Source organism: Ursus maritimus, unplaced genomic scaffold (assembly GCF_017311325.1).
Source record: "Ursus maritimus isolate PB19 unplaced genomic scaffold, ASM1731132v1 scaffold_17, whole genome shotgun sequence".
Classification (NCBI taxonomy): Eukaryota; Metazoa; Chordata; class Mammalia; order Carnivora; family Ursidae; genus Ursus; species Ursus maritimus.
This window is the reverse complement of record NW_024424119.1, coordinates 15,426,977-15,454,109: the sequence shown is the minus strand read 5'-3', so window position 1 is coordinate 15,454,109 and position 27,133 is coordinate 15,426,977. Positions and strand designations below refer to the sequence as shown.

General features: G+C 40.0%; 1 long non-coding RNA gene across 3 annotated transcripts in view; it reads left to right on the top strand.

The window, feature by feature from the left end:
- The first annotated feature begins 590 nt into the window (after window positions 1-590).
- LOC121103071 overlaps window positions 591-27,133 on the top strand; it is a 121,726-nt gene continuing 95,183 nt past the window's right edge. For 2 of the 3 annotated variants that reach the window (XR_005835194.1, XR_005835192.1), the window contains exons 1-2: window positions 16,836-17,324; window positions 18,251-18,460. This is a non-coding gene — a long non-coding RNA (uncharacterized LOC121103071). Of the gene's footprint in view, window positions 714-16,835; window positions 17,325-18,250; window positions 18,461-27,133 lie in introns of those variants that run through there. The other variant, XR_005835193.1, reaches the window with a different exon arrangement.

Below are 27,133 nucleotides of genomic sequence, written 5' to 3'. Positions count from 1 at the left end.
CCCAAATTCCCAGGCAATGATTGAAGAGAGACGGTGAAACAGATTCAAAAATAGGAAGAAAGTATCGAGTTGTGTTTTCATAATTCCCTTTACCCTGTTTTCTTCAAAGCACTGATATGTACTTGGATTAAAGTGCATTTTAAATAGGGATGGAGACACATTGTAAATTGTGACACACCTCAATTTCCTTCTAGCCTCTGAAGCCTGAAATCTACTATTTAGAAGAACACAATTCTGTTACTATGAAACTTTGTTTTTCAAACTGGCATCTAGGGGGACTTCTTTTTAGGGAGTCCACACAGGCTTTGAGGACTGAAAGTTTTATGTTTAAATTTTCAAAATCATTGAAAAAACTAGTACAAATATATCCCGGTTTATTTGGATGGCTGGCTTTTTAACCTTCCACTTGATTTGTGACCCAATTTGCAATTGCCTGTTGCAAGTGATTGCCGGAAGAGGCAGCATTTTACTTTTAGTCCTGTGGTTTTGTTTTTTGTTTTTTTTTTTTACTTAAGTGCTCAGGTGACCACAGATGTATTTCATTTCCTCCGTGATTTTTCCCACCCACCCACCCCTTTTAAATGGTGGTTGTTTATTTCTTGGTTTTGAGAACGACTGCTGTAAAACTTTTTGGAGTTGGTATAATGGAATTTGAGATCTATGCAACTGAGTCCTGTGAGGATTGACCCGGAGGGCACACTTCAAGTCATAAGGTAACAAGAGATGTGTTTTTTCTATATTCCTCAAATGAAAGGTGGAGGTGTGAATACAGTTATTGAGTACTGAATGTCTGCTAGCCTTCATGCCAAGAATTTTGCATACCTCACCTTGCTGAATCCCCAAACCATATGAGACAGCTATTAACCATATTTTGATGAGGAGGAGTTAAAGTTCAGAGAGTTTAAGTCTCTTGCACAATGTTACATTGTCAGGATTAAAATCCAGCCTCTTTGACCTGAAGGGCAAGGTTGTTTGCCATATGGAAGTGATTGATAACAAAGGACAGAAAAGGAAGGGAGGGCAAATAGGTCTTTTAGACAAGCAAACGTTAAGTTAGCTTTGCAGTATTATCTAATTCTTTGTAACCTAAATAATACCTGTATTTCAAAGAACTATATGTGTTCATTCCTGTAGTCAGCAGTGAGAACCTATACTGTCCCACATCGACAGGGTCTGCATATTTCCCTGCAGCTGACCTCTTAGATGCTTTTGGGGGTAGCTGAGAATGCTGTTACTTCACCATTTTATACATTGTTCGTTGTTAAAGAGATACTGTGTTAAAAGGTTACTAAGACCTAGATGTTTTTTATGTTTCTGAGACATCTTAAACATTTCAAGGCTCAGCTGCATTTCAGTAAATTTGGCCTATTTTCCTGACACCTTAAAATTCTGCAAGTGTTTAGATAATTAACTTATGCCACGATAAGACTGCTACTGTTCTCTGGATAGCATTTCTGTGATTTATGGTCATACTATCTCCCAAACTCTAGGTTAATTTGATTTTGCTTGGGACTAAAAGAATACATTTTTGTGAAAACTCTAAATGTGGGTGTAATGCAATATTCTTATTAATTATTATAAGAAAATGAGCAAAAAGAATATAACTTTTTTACTTAACTGCAAAGCTCAGAGTTTTAGAAGGATGGTGACTTTGAGTACGAGCAGCCCTCCAGAACAGGCACTAAAACCTTCGTCAGTCGTCTGTGGATGTCTTTGTATTTACTTTTGGCATGCCCAGAACTCTTGATGGTCTTATTTATTTGACAGCTTGTTTTGGATTTGGTCATATGATAATTATCTCCTGAGGTATGAGTTTTACCAGTTAGGGATTTTGTGAGCAGAGGATTCCACAGAGAAGTGCAAACGCGTGTGGCCATCTTGGGTTTGGTATTGGAGAAGAATACTCACTGCTAGGAGAAACAGTGAAAACTAGCTTGCTGTGGAGAGGCAGAAGAAAGGAGAAAAATCGAAACACTAAAGAAGATGAGACGTTACTGTAAATTTAGGAAGGAGATAATCAGAAGCTTCCACAAACCATTTGGGTCTTATCTGCTAAATAATTGCTTATGTGTGTAATTGTTTACCCACCCTAAACCCCCAAAGCAAATTAAGTGGGCGTTTTCACCTCACTTTCTACACATTATGCTTTGTTCTGATTTTACACATTCTTTGAATCGAATACCCTGGAAATGTGTCTAAATAAGTAATTCTAGGTTTTCACACAATAGCTATGAAGTAGAAGAGACTAATGGCGTGAAGGAAGAGAAACTGAAGAGAAATGTGTTGAATCCACATGTAAAGGGGGCATCAGCGTGAAGACTCTTGGGGAAAATTAAGGTGTTTGTGGGAGTTAGACTGAATAGTAACATGGGGACATGCAGGAATTAACATTTATTAATAAGCATTTTCTAGGTGCCAGGCACTATACTGAGCAGTATGGACATAGCGGAAAACAGACCTGGACCCTGTCCTCCTATAAGTATATTAGGAAAGAGAGACAATGGCCAAGTGATTACAAGTGTTTAGAGCGTTCCAGAAGGAAAGTGCAGGATGCTAAGAAAATAAATATGGAGGGAATTTAGCCTCGTCTAGGAATTCTGGGTAGTGTCACTAAAAAGAGGATGAATGCTAATTAGTCAAAGCAATGAAGTTGTGAGGAAGTAGAGGAGCAATGGAGTGATGTCCAGGGAGGCACACCCTCCACTTCCATGAAGGAGAAAGGTAATGAGAAACAGAAATACTTAAGTGCAGACTGAAAAGCGCTATAAAGAAGCAACGGGCCCTTAACTGGAGGACCTGTGTGATAAAGGGGTCTGAGAAGACCTCTCTGAGGAAGTGATAGTCCAGATGAAATCTGAAGAAAGAGAAAGAAACTACAGAAAGAGCAGGGAGCAAGGTGATTCAGGTGGAGAAGACAAGACATGTGAAGACCTTGAGAAAGGACAGTCCTTGGTATATTTAGGGAACAGAAAGTAGGTCAGAGTCCCTGAGCATGGCGTGCTAGGAAGAGAGTAGCTTGAGATAGAATTAAAGAGGAAGGCAGGGGCCAGATTTAGCAGGATTGGTAGACTCTGTATAGTTTAGAGGGGGAGTGTTTGGGGACTTGTTGACAGGTGGCTTGTCAGCGTGCATAGAGACCTCACAATAACTGAAAGATGAAGAAATGGAGGCTATGAAAAATTAAATAGGTTTCTAAATGTTTTTGCACACTGTAAACGACAGAGCCAGCTTTTGAACCTAAGCTTATTTAACCCCAAAGCTCACGCTCATTGGGAACATATGTGTGAGTGACTCACTTAGACTAATGATTGACAAGGAAGTGCCCTGAGAGAAACATATTCAGAAAGAACTTTTGGATTTTTCAAAATCCCCACTCCCTAGAGAAGGACCCCATAAATGGACACTCTTAGATGTTTTGGAACTGACTGTACCCAGATCAAATGCTAAAGGAAGAACAAACTCTAAAAAACAAAACAAAACAAAAAAAAACACCCTTAAAAACCCTTCAGAAAGTCCATACACAGATGATCCATTTAAGGTCTCTTTATTTATTTAAATATGTGAAGGCAAAAAGGACATTTTTTTGGACTGTGCGATGTTCTCATATTTTATAAATGCAAATGAAATAGATTCTTTACTCCTTTCTTCTTTGTAGTCCATTTGTCATTTGTCACTTGTTTCTTTTTCTATTTAAGTGTTGTGTCTTGGCTTTTGGAGTCCCCTAAAATTATGTTGTGTCCTTTATTGATGGTGACAGTCAAGTACATAGGAGCTGGCACCTGCTTCCCAGTTCCCCATCTCTATTGGCACAAAAGGGTGTCTTCCTCTGGGCACCTTGGAATAGTGATCAGGCATGGAGTGGGGTCATGGCCAACGAACAGCTCACAGAGGTACACTTTTTATCCTTCACTCCAAGGTGGGTTTGACAGTTTTCTCAGTTGCCTTCTTGAAGAATCTTTCTGCTTAAGAAAATACCACTGACCATTTTCCAGAGTCTTTGAAGAAAGAAGAATGAATTAAATCATTCGATAGGAGCAAAGAGTTTGAACTAAAAACACAGCCTAATCATTGTGGTGAACACCGTCTGTTCACTGGTGATCTGGGCAAGTGAGGGAGTCCTGGAGACCTGACAGCTGGCTGGCAGATTTCTGAATGAGTGAGGAAATTTTCCAGTTCATCTGTGTAGAATTTAGTCCGACATTACAACATTAGGCTACCCATCTGCAGCCTGCAATTGGTGTAGACAAGAGAATCACTATTACTTTGTGGAGACAAGCCACAAATCTGGAATGAGGCAGACTGGCATGCCTGTTTGGGGTTGGCAGGGCCGAGGTTTAGTCTATTGTTGCAGGCCTGCTTGCCAAAGGAGAGTGAGAGTCCGATTGCATTCGGCACTCATCACACACAATGTCTTCGGATGGACAGAATGTGGGGAATGAACTGAGAGACTTTATGAAGGCGCTGTTCCCACTTGCTTGCTTGCTGTTTGAGCCCTTCCTAATGGGCTGGTGTCTTTTCACTCCAAAGGCCATTCATTACTGGAGTTGGATGGCTCTGTGTGGATGCTGATATCAGTTTATGGGTTATTATATCCATTTGCAAATCATGACTCAAAAGAGGAAACTCTGGGATGCGAAACACTCCATATGCCCATAAATCACAAATTGAATCAAAGTTGGCATCGTGAAAGTGATTGTGTTGGGAGTTTGAAAGCCTCAGTCAGCCAACCTTTATTGAACCTCTGATATTATAGGCTACAGTACTTGGGGGACTGCAAAGGAAATAAAGAATATGGAAGAGTACGTGCAGAAAGGAACTTAGAGGTCATATAGCCCAAATGCCCATCTCAAAGAGAAGGTTGGTTCTTTGCCATTGGGCTTGTTTTTTAAATGGGAAGGTAACTTAAAAAAAAAAAAAAAAGACCTATGTGTTGGCTCAAATAGAGCAAATAGAATGTGTAGAATGTGGCCCTTTTTTTTTTTTTTTTTTTTTTTTGCATTTCAGCGAAGCCGATGGGTTGATTCTAAAATAGTTATACTATTAGTAATATAAAAGAAAAAACAATAAAAGCGGTTGCAATTTATTGAGCTCTTACCAAGTGTCCGTCACTTTACAAGCATTGTGTCATGAACCCTCACAAAACTCTGAGGTAAAAATTAGCATTTGTTTCCATTAAAATATGTGAGGGTTTTGAAGGGCACCTAGATTTTGTGACTTGCTCAAGACCAGAGAGGAGAGCCATGGACAGAGCCAGCACTTAAACCAGGTGAAGAGCCTTCGCTCATCTCTACAGGGGCGGGGAAAGTAGATGTAGAAGCATAAAAAGGAGATAGATACCTTTTCCAGCGCTTCTGCGTCGTGTAAGCTAGGACAGATCTTTTCGACTCCGAGTCTCAGCTTACTCATTTTAAATGGCAAAAATAGTGGCCTTTAAGCACGCACAGTGGCTGGATGAACGTACGGAATAATGTCTGTGAACTCGTTTAAAAATGCAAAAGCTTTAGGGGCGCCTGGGTGGCACAGCGGTTAAGCGTCTGCCTTCGGCTCAGGGCGTGATCCCGGCGTTATGGGATCGAGTCCCACATCAGGCTCCTCCGCTATGAGCCTGCTTCTTCCCCTCCCACTCCCCCTGCTTGTGTTCCCTCTCTCGCTGGCTGTCTCTATCCTGTCGAATAAATAAATAAAATCTTTAAAAAAAAAAAATGCAAAAGCTTTAGTAACACGACCTTCACTTAGGCGACACACAGGAGCTGAGCGCCTGCGTGCTGGTCCGCACTTCGCTAGGCCGCGTTCCGGTGACGAGATGCGGCGGAGGCCGCCCAGAGCTCAGCTTAGTGCCGGGAGGGGTGAGCGCATGATTGCGTTGTGGTAATTGCCCTGGCGTCAAGAGCAGAAACTAGAACACTGTCTGGAGAGGTTGAAGATGACTTTATAGAGGAGGTCTTCGCGTTTGGACAGATGGAGAAGTAGGCTTGTGGCTGGTCAAGAAAACATCATAATGAGAAGGAGAGATAAGAGCAACATGTTAGCATAAAAGTGACGCTGAAAGAAAAAAATATATATTTAATTGAAGTATAGTTAACAGACAGTGTTATATTAGTTTCAGGTGTACCACGTAATGATTCAACTAAAATGTATTTTTAAATAGGCTTTTTATTTCAAACTTACGGAAAAATTGTGAAAATAATATAGAGAGCCTGTCTCACGCTAGTGCAGTGAGAGGAACTGCCGCCATGTCTGCCCACCAACGGACGGCCATGGGGACCTGCTCCAGCTCCATCAGGCAGACATACCGCGCTGAGTCCAGTAACCTGAAAGCTCACAACTCCTTTTGCTATAAGGGGCTGATTCTCTGCAAGACTGTGGGTATGGAGCCCGGGGTGATCATGAAGTGTAGATCCCTCCAGCAAAAGCTGTCGCCTCCTACATGCGGACCGCCATTAACAAGAATGCTCGGGCTACCCTCAGCAACGTTGGATACATGAGCCACAAGAACAGTTACAGCCCAGGTCTGTGAGTGGCTACAATTTGCAGAGCCAGTGCCATCCTATGTAGCCAGAAGCCTGTGATGGTGAAGAGGAAGAAGGCCCACCCCACCAAGAGCTCCGGAGCCCCTGCCCCCCCCACCTCCAAAGCAAGAAAGATGTCAACCACCTAAAGAAATAGTGCAGAGAGATTCCACGTATGCCCCATACCCAGATTCCCTTATTATTATCTTACATTAGTATGATAAAATTGTCACTATTAATGAAGCAATATTGACACCTTATTAAATAAAGATAATACTTTATTCCAGTTTCCATGATTTTTACCTAATGTCTTTTCTGGAATCAATCCAGGATACTACATTGCATTTAGTCATCATGCCTCCTTAGGTTCCTTTTGGCTGTGCCAGTGTTTTTTGTTGTATTTGATGACCTTAAAAGTTTTGAGGCATACTTGTCAGGTAATTTGTAGAATGTCCTTTTGTAGAATTGGTCTGTTTTCTTCAACAGATGTTTTGATGATATGTCTATCACTTTTGATGTTAACCTTTTATCACTTGGCTTAGACAATGTTTATCAGATTTCTCTACTGTACTGCTACTCCCCCCCCCCATCCTGTTTTGGACGTTTTTGGAAGAAAGTGGCCATTCCTATTCAAAGAGTGGGGACTTATACTCCACCTCCTTGGGCGTAAAGTAGCTACATAAATAATAGGCAGTTTTTCTGCATGAACAATTTGTTTATTGTCACCATTTATTTATTTATTCAATCATTTATGCATATCAGCATGGACCCATGGATATTTATTTATGCTTCATATTATAATCCAATACTCCTTTGTTTTGTGGCTTAAATTATTCCAGCCTTGGCCATTGAGAGCTGCTTCAGTTGATTCTTCTGTCCCTTTGACTTATTCCTTATTCCTTATTATTTCCTGCCTCCTCCCCTTACTTTCTGGCACAGTGAATGCTTCAGGTTCATCCTGTATATTTTATCTTTTTTATTTTGTCCTAGAATCTGCCATTTCTCCAAAGCTTCCTGGTTCCTTATATTGGAGAATGGTATTAGAAACCAAGATCTGGAGGCTAGGTGTCCTTGTTTGGGCTGCAGTGTCATTGCCTGCAGGCTTGATGGAGAAAGGAAATCTGTGTGTATAAACTAACCAATATAGATACACATATTTATAAATATATATATATGTAACTACCTGTATCAACATTAGCTAAACATGAGTTCGGACTCATGTGCCCAACTTCGGTGTCATTATACCAGGAATCATTCTAGATTTCTTCTCTCGTAGATTCTTTGGGATTTTAGACATAGTAATTATGTCACATAATAGTTTCCTTTCTTCCTTTCCAACATGGGTAGCTTTTATATACTTTCCTTGTTATATTGTACTAGATAGGGCTTCCATTAGGTATTGAATAGGAATGATGAGAGAAGACATCCTTGACTTCTTCTAGATCTTAGGGAGGAAGCATTCAGCTTCTCTCCATTAAAAATGATGCAGAATGTAGGTTTTTGTTAGTTGTTCATTGTCAAGTTGAGAAAGTTCTCTTCTATTCCTGGTTTTCTGACAGTTTTTTTTTTAAACATAAATAAATGTTAGATTTTGTCAAATGCTTTTTGGGTGTTGATTGATAATATCATATGGTTTTCCTTTAGCTTGTTGATGTGACGGTTTACAGTCACTGATTTTTGAATGTTGAATCTTTCTTGCATACTTGGAATGAATTTCATTGGTTGTAGTGTTTAGTTCTTTTTACACATTAGCAAATTGAATCCAGTAATATTTAATTGAGGATTTTGTGTCTATGTTTATGTGAATTATTCTCTGTAGGGATTTTTTTGTTTGTTTTTTGGTAAGGTTTTTATCTGATTTTGTTAATAGGGCAATATTGGCCTTATAGAATGAGTTAGGAAGTCCTCCCTCTACTTTTATTTTCTGAAACAGATTTTGAAGAATGAGTATTATTTTTTCCTTAAATGTTTTGTAGAATTCATTAGTAAAATCATTTGGGCTTGATACTTCTCTTTTTGGGAAGTTTATTAATTATTGAGATAATTTCTTTAATAGATAAGATTTTTTTCAAGTTATTTATTTCTATACACATGAGTTTTAGTAGTTTGTATCTTTAAAGAAATTGGTCCATTTCACCTAAGTTATCCAATTTGTGGGCACAAAGTTGTTCATAATATTCCTTTATTTTCCTGTTATGTTCTTGAGATGAAGAGTAGTGAAAACTCTTTTCTTTCTGATATTGTTAATTTGTGTCTTTTTTTTCTTTGTCATCATTTAAAAAAACAGCTTTTCAATATCGTTTGCCTGTTTTATTTTTTTTAAGATTTTATTTATTTGAGAGAGAGAAAATGAGAGACAGAGACATAGGGAGCATGAGAGTGGGATGAGGGACAGAGGGAGAAGCAGACTACCTGCTGAGCAGGGAGCCCCGCGTGGGACTCAATTCTGGGACTCCAGGATCATGACCTGAGCCGAAGGCAGCTGCTTAACTAACTGAGCCACCCAGGTGCCCTGTTTTCTTGTTTTAAATTTCATTGATCTCTGCTCTAATTTTTATTATTTTGTTTCTGCTTGCTTTATGCTTAAATTACTCTGATTTCCAAAAAAGGAAGATTATATTGTTGATTTTGTACATTTATTCTATTCTAATATGTGTATTCAGTGTTATAAATTTCTTTTTAAGCACTGCTTTTGCTACATCCAACATATTTTGATAAATTGTATTTTTATTTTCATCTAGTTCAAATATTTAAAATTTTCTCTCAAGAATTCTTTGACCCGGGGCGCCTGGGTGGCTCAGTAGTTAAGCATCTGCCTTCGGCTCAGGGCGTGATCCCGGCGTTCTGGGATCGAGCCCCACATCAGGCTTCTCTGCTGGGAGCCTGCTTCTTCCTCTGCCACTCCCCCTGACTGTGTTCCCTCTCTCGCTGGCTGTCTCTCTCTGTCAAATAAATAAATAAAATCTTAAAAAAAAAAAAAAAAAGAATTATTTGACCCATGTATTACCTAGAAGTCTGTTGTTTAATTTCCAAATATTTGGGGATTTTCCTGCTATCTTTCTGTTGTTAATTTCTAGTTTAATTCCATTGTGGTCTGAGATTATATTTTGTATGGTTTCTATGCTGTTTTTGTTGAGTGTTTTATGGCCCATAATGTGGTCTGCACTTACAGGTATGAGCTGGAGAAGAATGTGTATTCTGTTGTTGTTGGATGGAATATTCTATAAATGTCAATTAGAGCAAGTCAAATGGTAGTGATGTTAAGGTCAACTATATGCTTACTGATATGCTGCCTGCTTGATCTGTCTATTACTGACAAAAGTATGTTGAAGTCTCTGATTATAAGAGTGGATTTATCTATTTCTCCTTGCAGTTCTATTGATTTTTGCTTCCTGTGTTTTGATGCTTTCTTGTTAGATGCATACATGGTTAGGATTGTTATGTCTTCTTACAGAATTGAGCACTTCATCATTACGTAATGTTTTTCTTTATCCCTAATAATCTTTTTTCTGAATGTAGATTTGTCAGAAATTAGTATACCTATTCCAGCTTTTTTCAATTAGTGTTAGCATGGTATGTCTTTCTCAATCTCTACATTTAACTTCTCTCTGTCTTTATATTTAATGTGGGTTTCTTGTAGGCAACATAAAGTTGGGTTTTGTGTTGTTTATCCACTTTGACAATCTTGGTTTTTAATTGGCATATTTAGATCATTCACATTAAAAGTGATTATTGATACAGTTGCATTAATATCTGCTGCATTTGTATCTGTCTTCTATTCATTACCCTTACCATTTTTTTCCATTTCTTCCCTCTTTACTCTGGTCTTAACTGAGCAATTTTAATGATTCCATTCTATCTTCTCTCAGCATTACAATTATACTTCTTTTTAAATTGTTTATTGCCCTGGAGTTTACATATACATTTTTAACAACCTAATTCCATGTTCAAATGATACTATCGTGTTTCACATGTAGTATAGGTACCTTATAATAGAGTCTTCCCAATTCCTCCCTTTGTGATAATATTGTCATTGATTTCACTTAGTCATGTGTTATAGTCATCTAATACATTGTTACTATTATGACTTTATACAGTTATTTTTCACATCAGTTAAGAATAAGAAAAGTAAAATTATCTATTCCTTTTCATTCTCTTCTTGTCTTTTGGTAGATCCAAGTTTCTGACCGCTATCATTTTCTTTTTGCATAAAAACCTTTTTGAATTTCAGGGCAAATCTATCAATGCTGAATTCCCTCAATTTTTGGTTGTCTGGGAAATTCTATATTTCTCATTCCCTTGTAAAGAATAATTTTACTTGCTATAAAATTCCAGGTTGGTGGTTTTTTCTTTCTATACTTTACATATTTCACTGCACTCTCTTCATCATATAATTTCTGATGAGAAGTCCACTGTCCTTCTTATACTTGCTCCTCTATTGGTAAGGTATTACTTTTTTTCCTCTGTCATGTTTCAAGATTTTCTCAATGTCTTTGGTTTTCTGCAGTTTTAATATGATATGCCTAAGGGGGTGTGTGTGTGCACGCATGTACACACGTGTGCATATAGGGGGCATGGTTTGCAATTATTTTGCTTTGTGTTTGTTGAACTTCCTGGACCTATGGTTTGGAATCTGTCATCAGTTTTGAAAAGTACTTGGAAAGTTCTCCATTTTCTCCCCTTCTCATTCTAATTTTCCTATTATATGTATGTTACACCTTTTGAAATTATCCCACAGTTCCTGCACGGTTCATTCAATTTTTTTAAACTCTTCTTTCTCTTTACATTTCAGTTTGTAATTTCTTTTGACCTATCTGAAAAATCATAGATCCGTTCCTCAGTTGTGTCAAATTTATAGTTTAGCTAATCAAATGCATTTCTTTATTTCTGCTATTTTTTTTTATTTCTAGCATTTCCTTGTGATTTGCTCTTGGATTTTCTTTCTCTTGCTTATAATACCCATGTGTTCTTGCATGTTGCCTACTTTTTCCATTCAAGTCCTTAACATATGAATGACAGTTATTTTAAATTCCTTTTCTGATAATCCCCAAATTCGTGCCATATGTAGTTCTGGTTCTGATGATTTTTTTTTTTTTCAATCTCTTCAGACTGTTTTTTTCTCTTGCATGTCTTAATTTGTTGTTGTTGTTGTTGTTGTTGTTGTTGTTGTTGAAAGCCAGATGTGTTCTATCAGGTAATAGGACCTAAAGTATATAGGTATTTAGTTTGAGGATTTATGTAAGCTGGCTAGGAGTTTGGTTGGGTTTAATATTTGCTTTAGCTATAGGTGCTGAAGGTTTCAAATCTCTCTAGCATCTGTGTTTTTGTCTCCCTGTTTGACCTTGGACTTCCCTAAGTACTTTTCCTTGCAGAGTTTTTTCAGCTGCAGTCCATTGTTACTATACTGGAGTCTTGGTCTGGTGATATGTTATGGGGAGGGGGACCATCTGTTTTATACAGCTTGTGTCTTGGGGCTGTGACTTTTGTTAAGCATCTTTCCAGTAGTTTAGCTTTACCCCCAAGCCCCAACCTTCTACTTCTTTGCCTGGTTGCAGTGTTCCCAGTCTATTTCCTTGAGACCTGGGCCCCTGTTCACTATGTTTTCACCTTCTTAGATGAGACCGGAAGGCTAGAGAAGGCTGCAGTGGGAGGAATGCCCTTTCCCAGTAGGGAAAAGCTTCTGAAAAACTCTTTTCCCCTGACGTGCAGACCTTTATTGCGAAGAAATCTCTGCCCACATTTCACAATAATTACTCTTTCCCTCCCCCTGCCAGAGCCCTTGAAGGGATCTTTCTCAGATCTTTACCATGAGAACCTGGTGAGTTTCTTGTTGGTAAAACCCATAAAAGTGTGTCCCCCAACTCCTCAGACTGCAGCATTCAGGAAGCTAGCCCACCCTCAGCCTCCAGCAGCTCATCAAAACTACCATTTAACTCTTATTGCCATGTAAGTATTCCTACCAGTGTGTGGCTCCGGTGGGCTTCTGCTCCACGTAAGATCTTGGCCACGTTTATCTATTTCTCCACCTCTCCGCATTGTAGCCCGCCCTGAGTAGTACCTCAGTTCTCTGATGATTCCAAGAAAAGTAATTGTCAGGGTTGTTTGTTTTGTTTTTCTTCAGGTTTTACTGTTATAAGGACAGGAATGATGACTTCGAGGTTCTTCACTCTGTTGGGAGTTGAAATTGGAAGTCGAAGGAGATGATTTTCATGTCACTGGAACATAGGAGATATGAAGAAGGGAAGGGAAGCAAGGCTGGAATAATAGGTGTGGTCTCACTTCTCCAAAGCCTTTTGTTCCAGGCTCAAGGTTTGGACTATTTGCTGCAGGACAGAAATGGGCCATCGTGCAAGAGTTTTAGCTGGGCAGGGACACAGCTGAAGGCTTACAGTGGTGGCAACATAGGGGTGCCTCTCCTGGAGACTGAAGCCTGGGGACAGACATGATCTGGTCAGACTGAGACAATTGCATCGCGCATTCTTTTCCCATTTGGATACCTGGGGTGGATTTAATGCTATTGTTCGGTTGTTATTTCAGTAGGGCACGTGTCATTGTTTACTTTAATTGAACTAGAAAGAAAGCCTTTTATGTTGTCTTGTTCCACACTGCCTTCCCAATGAACTGGGCATAGCACATACTGAAATAGCAATTGAACTGAGTGAACCGAATCATTCAGGAGTTTTAGTGCAATTTCAGCCCAAGCTATCTCCAGCAACTATGTTGATGGAAATACAGGTTAGAGGTGAATTTATATATTATTTTCTATAAGCCTTACAAAGTCATGTTAATTTTATACTTATGGATAAAAAAGGAGGCAAAAAGAGATAGTCCCTGTCCTGCTGCCTTTTCCAGGGATTATTATGTGCCAAGTTCTAAAAAGAACAATTTATAGCACCATATATATTTTTATTGTTAAAGTAACACACATGTTTTGGTTCATATAAATCAACAGTTGTGATACAATGGAATAGTCTTTCAGCAAAGCTCAGGAAACCATTGTATCAAATGCAGGTGGACTTTACTCACTAAGCAATAAACTGGCACCATCAATGAGTCAGGTTCTGTGCTAGGCGCCATGGACAACAATATGGATATCACATGCCTGCCTTTAATGACTGAAAACCTAGTGGGTTAGGCAGGCATACCGTTATCTAGAATATCAATCAGATTGTGATAAATGAGCAAATAATAATAAGATGATAAAAGTAAGGTAAATACCTTCTTTCAAGTTTTTACTATGTAGCCAAGACCTATGCAAAACATTTTATATATATGCTCACAGTTCATTTTTACAGGGACCCTGAGATGTTAACATGATTATACCCACTTTATAGATGAGAAATATGAGGCTCAGAGATGTTCAGTGTTTTGCCCAAGGTCACAGCGAGCAGAGGAATCAGGAATGGAAATGAGATCTTTCAGGCTCTCAACTTCCATCTGTTCACTCTACATTAAGGTATAAGAACCCAGAAAGTGTGATTTAATTCTCTCTGGATGAGTCAAGAAAAGCTTCAGAGATAAGGTTACATTTAAACTAGATTTTGACAGCAGTTGGATCCTGCCAGGATGAAAAGGAAGAAAGGAGCATATATAACAGAAGAAAGAGCAAGAGCAGAGGTATGCAAGGGCTCAGGACTGGGGAAACCTGCAGAACGGCAGGAGAATGGCTCATGGACGGGATCTGGGGGAAAGGACGTTTGCTTCCATCGGAAGACGTGAGTCCCGAGCCACGAACGGATTCTGGAACAGAGGAGTCAATGACCTGATCAAATCTGAGTTTTAGCGAGGATATGCTGGAGGCATGTGGGAGAAGTGCAGGGAAGCGAGCCGGGAGGCAGGGAGATCATGTTGAAAGCTGTTATGAAGTACAGGAAAAAGAAGTTAAAGACCTAATTCTTAATACTAAGTTAAAAAATTTTTTTATACAGAGGATCAGAATATTTTAAGTCCCTTTACAAGAGAAAACTTTGATTCCCCCGAGATTTCTAGACATTTGATCTTGATGGTTGTCTTCCAACTCCTATTATTGCTTTCCTTAAACAGCGCTGGGGCTCGGGAGCCTGAACTTTGAAAGTTACAACACGCCTGCTAATCCAATCTTTTACACCTGTTTTTGTGAAAACTTAAATGGATTATATTCACCTAAAATGTGTTTAGAAAGAGTAGTTAATAAAGCCCATTTCTGTGGCAGAAGGAAGTCCAAACAATTCTCTTATGTTTAACTCGTGTCTTTGAAGTTCTTTACAAAGCATGGACACATTCCTTTGTTAGTGACGAAGCTAGAAAGGGTCTGAAAATAAAATGTAGCCTGGAACTGGGGTGAAAAGTGTGGGAGAAATCCAGACACTCGCTAGTAAGCATCTACGGGTTATTCCGCAGAGTCTGAGAAAAAGGATAGTCTGATTCCGAGTCACAGGAAAGGGCAGGTCCTTCGGTCAAGACCTCTTTTAATTGGCAACCGGTCTGCTTGGGATTGGAGCAGTCTCTCCTCCAGCGAAGGCAGACCGTCCTAGATGGGCCATCTGCTCTGTTTCCTCAGCAATGACCCTGGTTCAGTTCTTACCTTTAGAACGTGCTCCTCTTCATGAGATAAACAATATGTTCGAAGCACCAGAGATGCTGTGCAACTTAGGAGAGAAATGATGTTTTATGAACTGTCATCCTGTGCGGCCATCTGCAAAGACTCGCATTTGACCATCCTTGGGGACTAGTCCATTTATCCCAGGGTTCTGCTGCCATCCGCTGAAAACTGTCAGGGGTTTTTTTGTTTTGGTTTGGTTTGGTTTGGTTTAAAGATGAGCATACTTTTTTTAGATGGAGAAAGGTTTTTCATTTCTTATACAGTGATTTATGGATAAAAGAGTTACTAGAGATGAATTATTTAATGGGAATATGATCTAAAAATGACCATGCTTCATACCCTAACAAGAGTTACTTGTAAACCTGTTTCCTGCCTCCTGTAAACTAATTATTCCGAACTATAAACTACCCCACCTCAAGATTAGCTAGAAATTGAGTCAGTATAAATAAATACATCATAAAAATAATGACATTTATATTAGTCATTAGCACATAACTTAAAACATTTTAAAATTTTAATTCACTCGGAATGATGTGATGAGACTGAAAGTATTTAGCACTGACAATAACTACATTATAGCCTTTTAATCCACTTCTGTATATCTTTATTGTTTTAAATCTATTCTCTCACAGAGCCACAATATCATTAATATACCTAACAGAGTTAATGATAATTCTCTAATAGAATATTCAGTCCATGTTAAAATTTCTTCAATGGTATAAAAAATATGTTTTTAGAGTTGATCTGCCTACATAAGGTCCACTCATTGCCAATGGGTGCAATGTCTCTTAAGCATCTTAAATATTTAGTCTAGAATAGTCCTTCCTTCCTTTTCTTTCTCGCATGCTATTGACTTGGAGAAATTGGCCCAACTGTCCCATAGAATCTCCTATATGCTGGTCTCGCTCCTTGTGGTGTAATCTTACTTGTTCCCTCATGCTCTGCATTACTGAAGAATGGACTTTCTCTAAGGCTTGATTAGAGCACAGTACTTTTTTTTTTTTTCTAAACTTCATAGATGTGTATTTGAGTCACAGTTGGAGGCATAGAATGTCTGGTTTTCTCATGTTTGGTAATGCTGAATGATTACTGACCACTTCAGCTTTTCTCCCAATAGTGTTAGTGTACATTCATGACAATCGCTTGGAAAATTTTTTTCATCCCATCTTGCGAAATGATGAATTTCTAATTCTAACATTCTTCATGCATTGGTGAGCTATAATTATTCGGGACAGAAAAATTTGTCACTCATTGGCTAGGTCAAAAAGTGTATCGGACTTGAGTTCAACCCTTTTCCCAAAGAACTCCCCTTCCTTTTCAGAGGGAATGGGAATCAGAGATTGCATTCTGGGTTCTAGAAGTGCTCATTGCTCCTGACTTGCACAGCTTCCAGGCACATGGTAGGCGGAACTAGTCAATATGTATTTTTAAACAAGGGAGATAAAAGGATTTTACATTAATATTTCTAATTCAATTTTAAGCTGTAGGATTTTTTACTTCTTGAACTTTTTTTTTTTCCTGAAGTCCAAAAATCCTTGTTCCCACTGACATTAACATAATTACTTGCTCACTTTATCATACAATATACTGGTAATAGTTTAAAAATAGAAACGCTAATGTTAGTACTAAAATTAAGTCTACAGACTATAGTTTAAGATTTCTGTTTCCCTAATTATGAAGGAGAAATGAGCATTACACACACACACACACACACACACACACAGTCCTCAGAGGCTTCTTAATTTTTTTTTTTTTTTTTTTTTTGTGCTCTCTCCTCCTGTCTTTTGCCAATTTTTGTATTAGGAACTTGATCATTTTCTTCTCAATTATGAGGCGTGTTTTAAATATTAGGGATATCAAAACCCCGTGCTGTAAGTTGCAAACATTTTTCTCAGTTTGTCATTTATTTACTTATTTTTTGAAGTGAATGTAATCTCAAGATTTTATTGACTTCATAATAAAACAGAAAATGAAGCTTAGAACTGGATCCGTGGCCCTTTCTCTTATCTTCTCACAGTTTAGATGTTTGCATCTCTTAATAGCCAGCATTCTCTTCGATCTGTATTTGGGCTCAACACATTCAAGCCTCAGCACCGTCTTCTTTGTAGTTTCAGCGTCTTCCCAGAAAATCGGCTGAGCCTGTCCGCCAGAACCACTCTGTTCCCTGTCATCGTGGCGTTTTCCTTGGGCGTACAGAGAATTCTTGCCTTTCATGAACCCCGTCACTTTGTGAGGTGGGTGCTTGCTATCCTCTTTTTTTTTTTTTAAAGATTTTATTTATTTATTCGACAGAGACAGAGACAGCCAGCGAGAGAGGGAACACAAGCAGGGGGAGTGGGAGAGGAAGAAGCAGGCTCATAGCGGAAGAGCCTGATGTGGGGCTCGATCCCATAACGCCGGGATCACGCCCTGAGCCGAAGGCAGATGCTTAACCGCTGTGCCACCCAGGCGCCCAGCTTGCTATCCTCTTAACAGACAGTCCACCAAGTTCTGAGAACATCCACCATGTTTCTGGAAGTATTAACAGCATGGGGAGAAAGCTCATTGATATTTTTACTTTGTATATAGTATTTTATGATGCAAACTTTTTTGTTTTTAATTTTTATGTAGTCAGCTGTACCAAGTTGTTTCTGACCTGCTTCGAGATTTTGAGTTAGAGGAATTTTTATCCACCCGTGGCTTATAAAAGAACGCAGCCATGTTTTTTCCTACTGTTTGTGGTTTCTTATTGTGATCCACTTGATATTCATACAGGTGTGCAGCGTGAGGAGGAACGGATTCGGTTTTATCTTACTCCATATGGCTTCTCAGTTGGCAAAACACTTTATTAAAAAATTTCCTTTAGGGGGCGCCTGGGTGGCACAGCGGTTAAGCGTCTGCCTTCGGCTCAGGGCGTGATCCCGGCCTTATGGGATCGAGCCCCACATCAGGCTCCTCCACTAGGAGCCTGCTTCTTCCTCTCCCACTCCCCCTGCTGTGTTCCCTCTCTCGCTGGCTGTCTCTACCTCTGTCGAATAAATAAATAAATAAAATCTTTAATAAAAAAAAAATTTCCTTTAGACCTTGACTTCTGGATGGAACGGACTACCTTGTATATTGATAAGGCAAAATAGAAACAGCAAAATAAAAATGATAATCATACAAAATGAATTGTTTGCAGGTACCGCCGAGCTGTCATGTCCTTGAGGACGTAAGGGTCCCAGTCACTGGAGAGCAGGGAAGTGTGCTGAGATGAACCAGATGTTCTCTGCCGGTCTTGCCCTTGAGGAATCTGCTCAGGTAGGAGAGTCCAGGACTGGGAGGCTGAGAAGCTGAGAAGCCAAGCATCAAGCAGATGAAAATACCGAGAAGATCTCAAGTTCACAATTTAGTAAGTTTTGACAAGTGCATACTCTCTTGTAACCAACACTCAAACAGGGTATAGACTATCTCATCACCCCAGGAGATTCCCTGGTGCTTCGTTCCCGTCAATACCCTGCAGAAGGTACTACTGTTAGGATTTCCTTCACCATAGATTAGAGTCACCTGTTCTCAGACTTCTTATAATGGAATCATTGAACATGTACTCATTGAGATCTTTCTTATTTTGTCAAACATACTTTTTTTTTTAAGATTTTATTTATTCGACAGAGATAGAGACAGCCAGCGAGAGAGGGAACACAAGCAGGGGGAGTGGGAGAGGAAGAAGCAGGCTCCTAGCGGAGGAGCCTGATGTGGGGCTCAATCCCACAACGCCAGGATCATGCCCTGAGCCGAAGGCAGACGCTCAACCGCTGTGCCACCCAGGTGCCCCCGTCAAACATACTGTTTTGATATTCATCTGTGTTGTTTGTCTCAGTATGTCTTTCGTGTTCAGATTACCTAGTTTGCTTTTGGGGAACAAAGCTCCATCCTAAACTGTAACCCAGTCGCTTGGGTCCTTGGCTATCTTGTATACCTGTCTTACTTATTTACTCCCCCTCTGGGGTCAGCCTTTTCTCTGTGCCTCCACTTGGCCTTATGTATACTTCTGTGGTACATGTACTTATTGTGGCAGAGTCAAGGGCTTAAACATCCTTTATTTCCAGGTTTAGCACGGTTTCTCTTACATGGGGCATGGCCAGTATACGAAAGACTTAACTAGGATTCTGCTTTTTTGTGGATTGATTGCTTATAACTTTGGCACTGCGACCCCGCATTTGGTCACCTTTGAACCTCCCTGTCTGGAACAAACCCTCACATGTGTTGTCTTAACTTGATCTGTTGGGTCACTGCCCAAAATTATAAGTGGAAATCTAATCTCTGAGTCGGCTAAATAAAATGTAAATTTATCAGCGTGCTACTTGGCATGCATTAGTTGTTCAGTAAAGTGGGGAGAAAGACGTGGGGAACCCAAGCCTAATCCTTCGTGGGCAAATCATGGACACCACAGAGTTCCCACCCAGCTGAGCCTGGCCAAGTTAGAAAACTCTTCTTATTGTTTCCAAATTACAGAAAATTTGGTTTCCTTTCTTATTTTTCATTAAAAAATCCATTTTGTCTTATGTACACCATTTCTATCTTCATCAGAAAATAAGTGCTTTGCAACAAGGAACTATATCTTCCAGTACTTCTTTGCACTTGCCCTAGGACTGAGCTGCAGTTTTATACACACTGGACACTCAGAAATGTAGAGAAAGTGGCGATAATGAGTTCAGAACAGAATAATGAATAGACCTAGTCCCTGAGGTGTTTGATAACCTACAACGCCACAGAAGAGCGTGTAATAACTGTCATTCTCGATAGCAGAGCAAAATGAACAAAAAGATAAAAATCGAAGAGAACATCTGGATAAGAAGTGAGAGGGAGCAACAGAAGAGAAACTTAGCCATAAGAATGTTCTGTAACTGTGGATTGCCAAACTCAAGGGAAAGGTTTAGAAAAATATGATAGGCTCACTTACAGGGAACTCAGTTTCCTTAGCAAATGGATTTGGTAATTGGAATTTTTGTTCCTTCTTTTCCTCTGGGAGTGTGTGGATGAAAGTTAATTAATGTGGTAAAATTGCGCAGTGTCTTTGAAAATTGCAGCTTCTGAAAGACCCATTGCACTACATCTGTGTAATTTGCATGACGATACGGGAATGGTAAAGAGGACCCAGACCGACCAGATGTTTTCCCTCTGAAGTTTCAGACTCCAGACTTAAGATCACATAACTGAGAAGGAATAAAATGGAGGAAGACAAATCCTACAGGTTTATAACAGATGATTGTAAGCCGAATTGCATAGCTTTGTGGATAAATCTCACCTGGTAGTCTACTGGGGCAACTTTCAGATTTGCATACGCAAGTTGAATACCACGGTCTCTAAGTCTCCATCCACTTCATTACCTTTTCTAACTTCTCATGTTTTCACAAGTTGTTCAAGTAACTACTGCTGAGTAATAAATTACCCCAAACTTAGTAGTATAAAGAAGCTACTTTATAAAGCTTACACATTCTGTGGGTCAGACATTCAGACAAGATACTACAGGGATGGTCTGTCTCTTCTCTACAATATATCAGTCTTCATGTCACCAGGGGTGAATGGAACCATGGAGACAACTATCTAGAGGCTTTGTTACTTGCGTGTCTGATGTCTAGGCTGGGGTAACTCAGCTGGGCATGGCTGGGACCATCTTTACAGTTTCTCTTGGCGCTGTGGCTGGGTTCTTAGAGGGAGAGCCTTGAGACCGAGTGTTCCAAGACAGCCAGGCAAAAGCTCCATGGTCTTTATGGCCCAGCTGCACAAGTCACATGTCTTTACTTCTTTTATATTCTATCTTCAGAGCAGACCCAAGTACCCCAAGAATCTAGGGGAGGCAGAAGACAGAGACCACATCTCTTGATGGGAGAAGTGTCTGAAGATTTGTAGCCATAAAAAAAAAATAACCACCATATCTGTGCATTAAAAAGCAAACACAAACCAAAAAAATGGTATTCTATTAGTCAGCACTTTCTCGGACTTGCTCAGAGGATGAGTTATGCATTTGTTTCTGGTCCTTTTGCTATCAATAGTGATAAGCCATGTGTAAAAAGGTTTTAGGTTGGATTCTGACAATGAAGCACTTGCACTGATTTGGGAAATTGGAAGAGACGTCATTTTTAGTACTTGACAATGGTGGGCAGGTGGCAAATCTCGGCTTCAGTGCTACTGTCAGCTGAGTTCATTCATGGCGATGTCCTTAATTGTCCACAGCTTCCTCATTTCCTCATACCCAGAAGTCTTTTCCCCTCAGCCCATCAGTTCTATAAGTACTATTTCCTTCTTCTTTGAAATGCCTAGAGAAATTCCTCTGTTTTCACAACTGACCCTTTAATCTATCTATTCAATTACATATTTATATTTCAGTGGATTAGGGAGTTCTTTTGCAGAAGCAGTTTCTAAAAGTCAGACATAGTCCATCAGGTGATTTGCAGAAACTACCTTTATAATGTCATAATAGCTCATTTTATTTACTTGACTAATTTATATTAAAGTTCTCAAATAAGTATGAAAATAGGCCAGTAATTTTTGCCATCAAGTTATTTAAGTCTGATAATTTTTAGTAAGAAAGAAAAGAATGTCTTGACAATACCCCATCCTGGGGTAAAATGCCATGAATACATAAGGAAAGCTTAAATAATTAAAAAAAACTCTTAAGTGATATGATACATACTGAATAAGTTATGCTAAACGCCCATGGAATTCTGATATTTACAAGGACATTTGAAGCAGTAAGGAAAAAATATTTGAGGTTAGCTTATTTTGTCCTTTGTTGGTGTTCTCTTCCAGTTAATAGTTTTTATCAGAATGTCTGTCTGCATTACACTTAGAAGCAAAAATATCGATGGCACTGCTCAACTATAGTTATAGACCAGAAAGTGGTAATGAGATATTTCATGCATTTTGTCAATAAATGTATATGGAATATAATACATGAGAATATTACTAATTCTGTCAGAGTCCAAGATAGAACCAACACTGTCTTGGCTCCTAAAGATCATATTATGGTTCAGTAATTTTAAAGACAATAAGAACAGGTTTTAAAAAGCTTACAGTCAAGCTTGACTCTGAGAGTGGGGCAAGACAAAAGATTTTGGGCAAAATTTCCAAACACTTGATTTCTGACTGCTTGAAGGGAATTCCAAAAAGTCACCCTTTATTCTTGATCCTCTTTATATCTAGANCCCCCCCCCCCCCCCGAGAGCCAGACTGTTGAAAACTTTTTAACGTGGAGTTTGCCAGCCAAATATCCCTTTGCAAGTTGAGGAGGTCAGCTAAGTGGGGAATCCTCCTTTGATGAATACGGTGCCTCAAACACTTTGCAAGTTGATGTCAGGTTACAGACAAATCTGAACCCCATGCCTGGAAAGTACACGGGTGCGCATGTGAGAGAGACGTTCGTGTGTCAACGTCACAGTGCTCCACTGGTGACAACACGGGGCTATTGTTGGATCATGGGTCACCTAGACCCCTTGGACATGCTTTGCTGCTTGACCACATTCATAATCTTCGCCAATGACCTTACTAGTGAATGCTTTTGATCACCACGGGAATTGAACAAAGACTGGTAAAGGTTGGGAAAAATAGACTTTAAGATGAATATCTGTTATTTAAAAACGTGTGAACTTTCCGGGTGAAAAGAGGGAAGGGGAATTGTATTCATAGGGAGCAAAATGTGCAAGGCACAGGCCCATTTGGGGACTTGAGTAGCTTGTTGGAGTTGGATATATGGAATAAGCAGACTCTGGGAGAAGAGGCTCCTGGGAAAGGAAGGGGCCTGGAGCTTTGGAGAGGCCAGATATGGAAGAGCTTGGCCTATCTCAGAGTTTCACTTTGTGTAGAACGGGGAGTCAGGATTTGAATCATCATTGTATTGCAAGGCCAGAGCTGCACCTTGGAAAAGATCACTCGGGCTGCATTGTGGGGAATGCATCAGAGGCAGCTTGAGAGAACTTGATGTGATCTCCACAAATATGATAAAAACCGCCTTCTTAAAAGCCGGATGTGAGTGGGGCTACCTTCAGGGACTTCTCTACTACCCTTCCCCTTCTCTACTGCCCTTCTTCTTCCCCTTCTACTACCCTGTGGGGGTGTGTGTACCCATAGAGAAAATGGTTCAGGCATGGAACCATATCTGTAGCTATTTCTCTGTAAAGGAAAGTTTTATGACTCAGACCCCTATGCCTGCCTCTTATTGCAAAGAGCAGACTCGAGCGACAAAAACAAAAAGGAGGGAGCAAAATGAAGGATTTAAAAATTAAGTCAAGGCTGCAGTAGTCAAACACAAATTATACAAGCATAACCATCTCCAGTCTTGGCAATTCCTAAAAGTCAACAAAGGGCTCGGATGTTTATGAACTAAAGATCACCAAAAGACTCTTTGTGGAAAGAAATCAATAAATATAGTAGGATCAGAAAAAAAATCCACAGCTAGGAAGGAAAAGCCAGATAAAATGACGCCTGCTGAGGTAGGTCAATCTAACTTAATTTGTGATGTCTTGAAGAGCGTTTTTAGGCAATAATCTGGAAAGACAAGAGATGTAAGAAAAAAGAAGAGGTAATTAGAAATATATTATACTTGCTAGCGGGAAACATTGCACTGATTTCTTCTAAATATGTTAATGAGCTCCTCAGAAGAGTTCTTGGCTTCAAATTTGGGGGACATGTTAGACTTTATGAAGAAACCAAGACTTCTGCAATTTTATCAAACTTCTGGCAAAGTAAAATAACCCAGGACTTAAAAAATGCCAATACTAGCTGTAAATGAAGAATTCAAAACAGATTAATTCAAAGAGAATTTCATTCACAAGTGCCAATAAAAGTAATAGAAAACTCATTTGTAGGTGCATGTGTATAATTTTGTGGTAATTGAAGTTAAAAATGAGACATAAAGAACACAGGGGCCCAGCTGTGAGTTAAGGAATTCCCAGGAATATAGTGGAATTGAGCATTTAACCCTGGTTTCTATTCTGAGTCTCTAAAAGTCTGAGGTTGGAGCCAAAATATTTCATGTTCGGAAACTTGAATGTTTGTATTCTTTTAAAGTGATGTTCTAGGGGATGAGCTACACTAACCAGACTCATATGAGAGTGATGAACAAACCGGAGTAAGGCAGACATTTATAATGAGAAATTTAGCTGCCAAGCAGATTGGTGTACTTGTGTCAGCTGATCTACTCCGTGTGGGAAGAGCTTTGTAAACAAGCCACATTCAGACAACTTCTTGGTAAACTGGAATAGGAAGAACGAGAAAAAGTGAGAGAATTCAAATGGCTGGAGTCTTAAGGGCATGATGGCTTGGAGTTCTCAAGTGATACAAATCAATGGAAAATACCAGACATGGCTGGCTTTTCCTGAATGAGGCTAACAACCAGTTTATAAATATCCCCCCTTTGTGTACTCTTTCTAGGTACTGGACAGACTATTTTTCTTTCTAGTTCAGGGAAATATTAGAATAGAAGGACAGGAAATCTAAAATACTTTCCACGAATTTAGTACCAACTAGCAAAGGAAGAGGTTAGAGTTTCCCAGGGCTAGAGTTAAGGTAGGCTTGAGGGATGGAAGGAAGTTATAACTTGAGCAGTTTGGACCTGAAGCAAGAATGATGAATCACGTCTCCAGGGACAAGCATCAGGGAGGCTTGAATTGCTAAGAGCTGAGGGCAACATGTGCTCGTTGATGGTAGGCAGGTATGACATCAGGGTTTTTCACCTAAAGCCAGTGAGGTAGACATGAGGGGAAAAGTCTTTTTCTGTTGGAGAGCAAATAAGAAGCTTAGGGTTAAAGGAAGATGAGAAGATGGTATAACAGCCTGGGTCAGACAGAAAGAAGGACGGAAATCTTGAGTTAGGTAAGCATCTGTGAGGTTTCAGTTCAGCTGCTTGTATTTTATTTTTTCATTATTTTTTTTAAAGTGTGGAGCCCAATGAGGGCCTTGAACTCACGACCCTGAGATCAAGACCTGAGCTGAGATCAAGAGCCAGACGCTCAACTGACTGAGCCACCCAGGTGCCCCATAGCTGCTTTTACTTCTGAACAATCTGGACTATTTCTAAAAGTCCTTAATGGCTAATATTCCATGCATTGAACGTCCTCAAGGAAGGAATGAACTTGGGCAGGAACTGCAAAGTCACTACAAAGCGAACAGTAGTCTACCCCACCCAAGTCCAAAGCTCACGGAAAATTCACAGCTGATGGGACTCTGCATGGCTACCCTTCTGTGCTGAGCCAGGGGAAAATAGCTGCGTGAAGAGCATACGTGCCCAGTGAGACCTGTTCTTTTACTTACTGTGTTCCTGTGGGACATCAAGGCTGAGCCCCATTGGCTATTAGAGTGACGTGACTCAGGGCCTGTCTGTTGGGTGGCAGCCACAGAAGTTGGGGTGCTGGATGTGTGGACAAACTCCTTCCAGGGAGAAGCTGGAGAACTGGTTTTATTGTTGAAATGAGCCAGAGGGAGAATCGGAATGAATATTAATGGTGGTGTAGAGCTAAAATCATCGTGCCCATATTTCCACAAAGTGAGTTAGTACATTTTTGGTTTGTAACCCCATTCCAGAAGCTGTTTTCTCCATGAAAGGCATCATGTGGAATCCATGCCCGACTGTAGCATCACCAAAACAACATGAGGACCGCTTGTTGGCAGATACCCTTCAGAGCGTGTTGAGGGAACTAAAGGCTTTCTAGAAATACAATTATTAAAGCCAGTATTTAACTCAGAGCAGTTTTCATGAGGAGACTATGAATAAGTATCCTGATAACAGTGAACATTGTTTCAGCCTGGGCTGGAGCGAATATACACAGCATGGGGCCCATAAAAGAGGTTTAGCAGGGCCTGCATGTTGCAAGGAGAGGAAACCATGCTGGATTAGAACCGAGAGGACTGTTTAATACCCTGGCAAAGGACTTTCATTAACCTTTTAGTGAGAGGAGCTGCGTGTGTATTCTGGTCGCCCTGCTATAGTAATTGCATGTGTCTATACTCAAGTTAGCTCTCCAATAAATTGCATGTAGTTTTCCTTTCATGGTGTGAGTAAAACATCTTTACACAGACATCTTCATCCTTTCACAAAGTCTTCGTTAAAAGCAGCAACAGCATAAATAATAATAACCACAATCACTGGTATTGATATAGATGGGCATTCAGATTGAGCAAACTTGACTGAAATCAAGGCTCTGGATCTCAGTGGGATAAACTAGGTTGGCCATAATAGCTACAGAATGTTGCTTTTACTGTTTGTTTCTTTCTCAGCATGCTACATACTAAAAAGATAGGGATATTAGAAGCAGCAAGGGCCTAGCACCAAAGCTGGGGACCTGTGAAGGTACATGAAAGACTGGCATAGATGAAGGTTTAGGTCAAGGTTATGGGTTGAATGGTGAGTCTGCTATATTGGGCACACATGCTAAAGGCGATATTGGCCTTCAGATGTGTTTCCAGGGCTTTCCTGGGACACTTAAGAATAAATTCATGCCTCAGCCCTAAAACATCAGCTTTGGAAGTGTTTTCAGATCTCACTTGGTATGAGTAGGGGATTCCAGTCGGCTGCTGGGTCTGGCTCTCCTTGGCTCTGGGGCTCACCTTCACAGAAGCCATGAAGTGGCCACTGTCTGCAGGCCCGAGAAGAAAGTTCCAGACTTTACCTGTTAGGTGGGCTTGGGGTATGGGCTCAGGTGCTGATTTTATTTTATTTAAGATTTTATTTATCGCTTTATTTGATAGAGAGACAGCCAATGAGAGAGGGAACACAAGCAGGGGGAGTGGGAGAGGAAGAAGCAGGCTCCCAGTGGAGCAGGGAGCCTGATGCGGGGCTCGATCCCAGGACCCTGGGATCACGCCCTGAGCCTAAGGCAGATGCTTAACGACTGAGCCACCCAGGCGCCCCATCAGGTGCTAATTTTAAAGTCCTCAGATTTTCCAAGTGAGCAGAGCCGGGAGGTTTGGTCCCACAGCAGATGTGAACATTCTATAGAAACTTCCAGACGATTGCAGCTGGTAGAGGATGGAAAGCGCTCGGAAACTGATTCACTTGCGCTATCAAGGGCTTAACGCCTTGCTATTT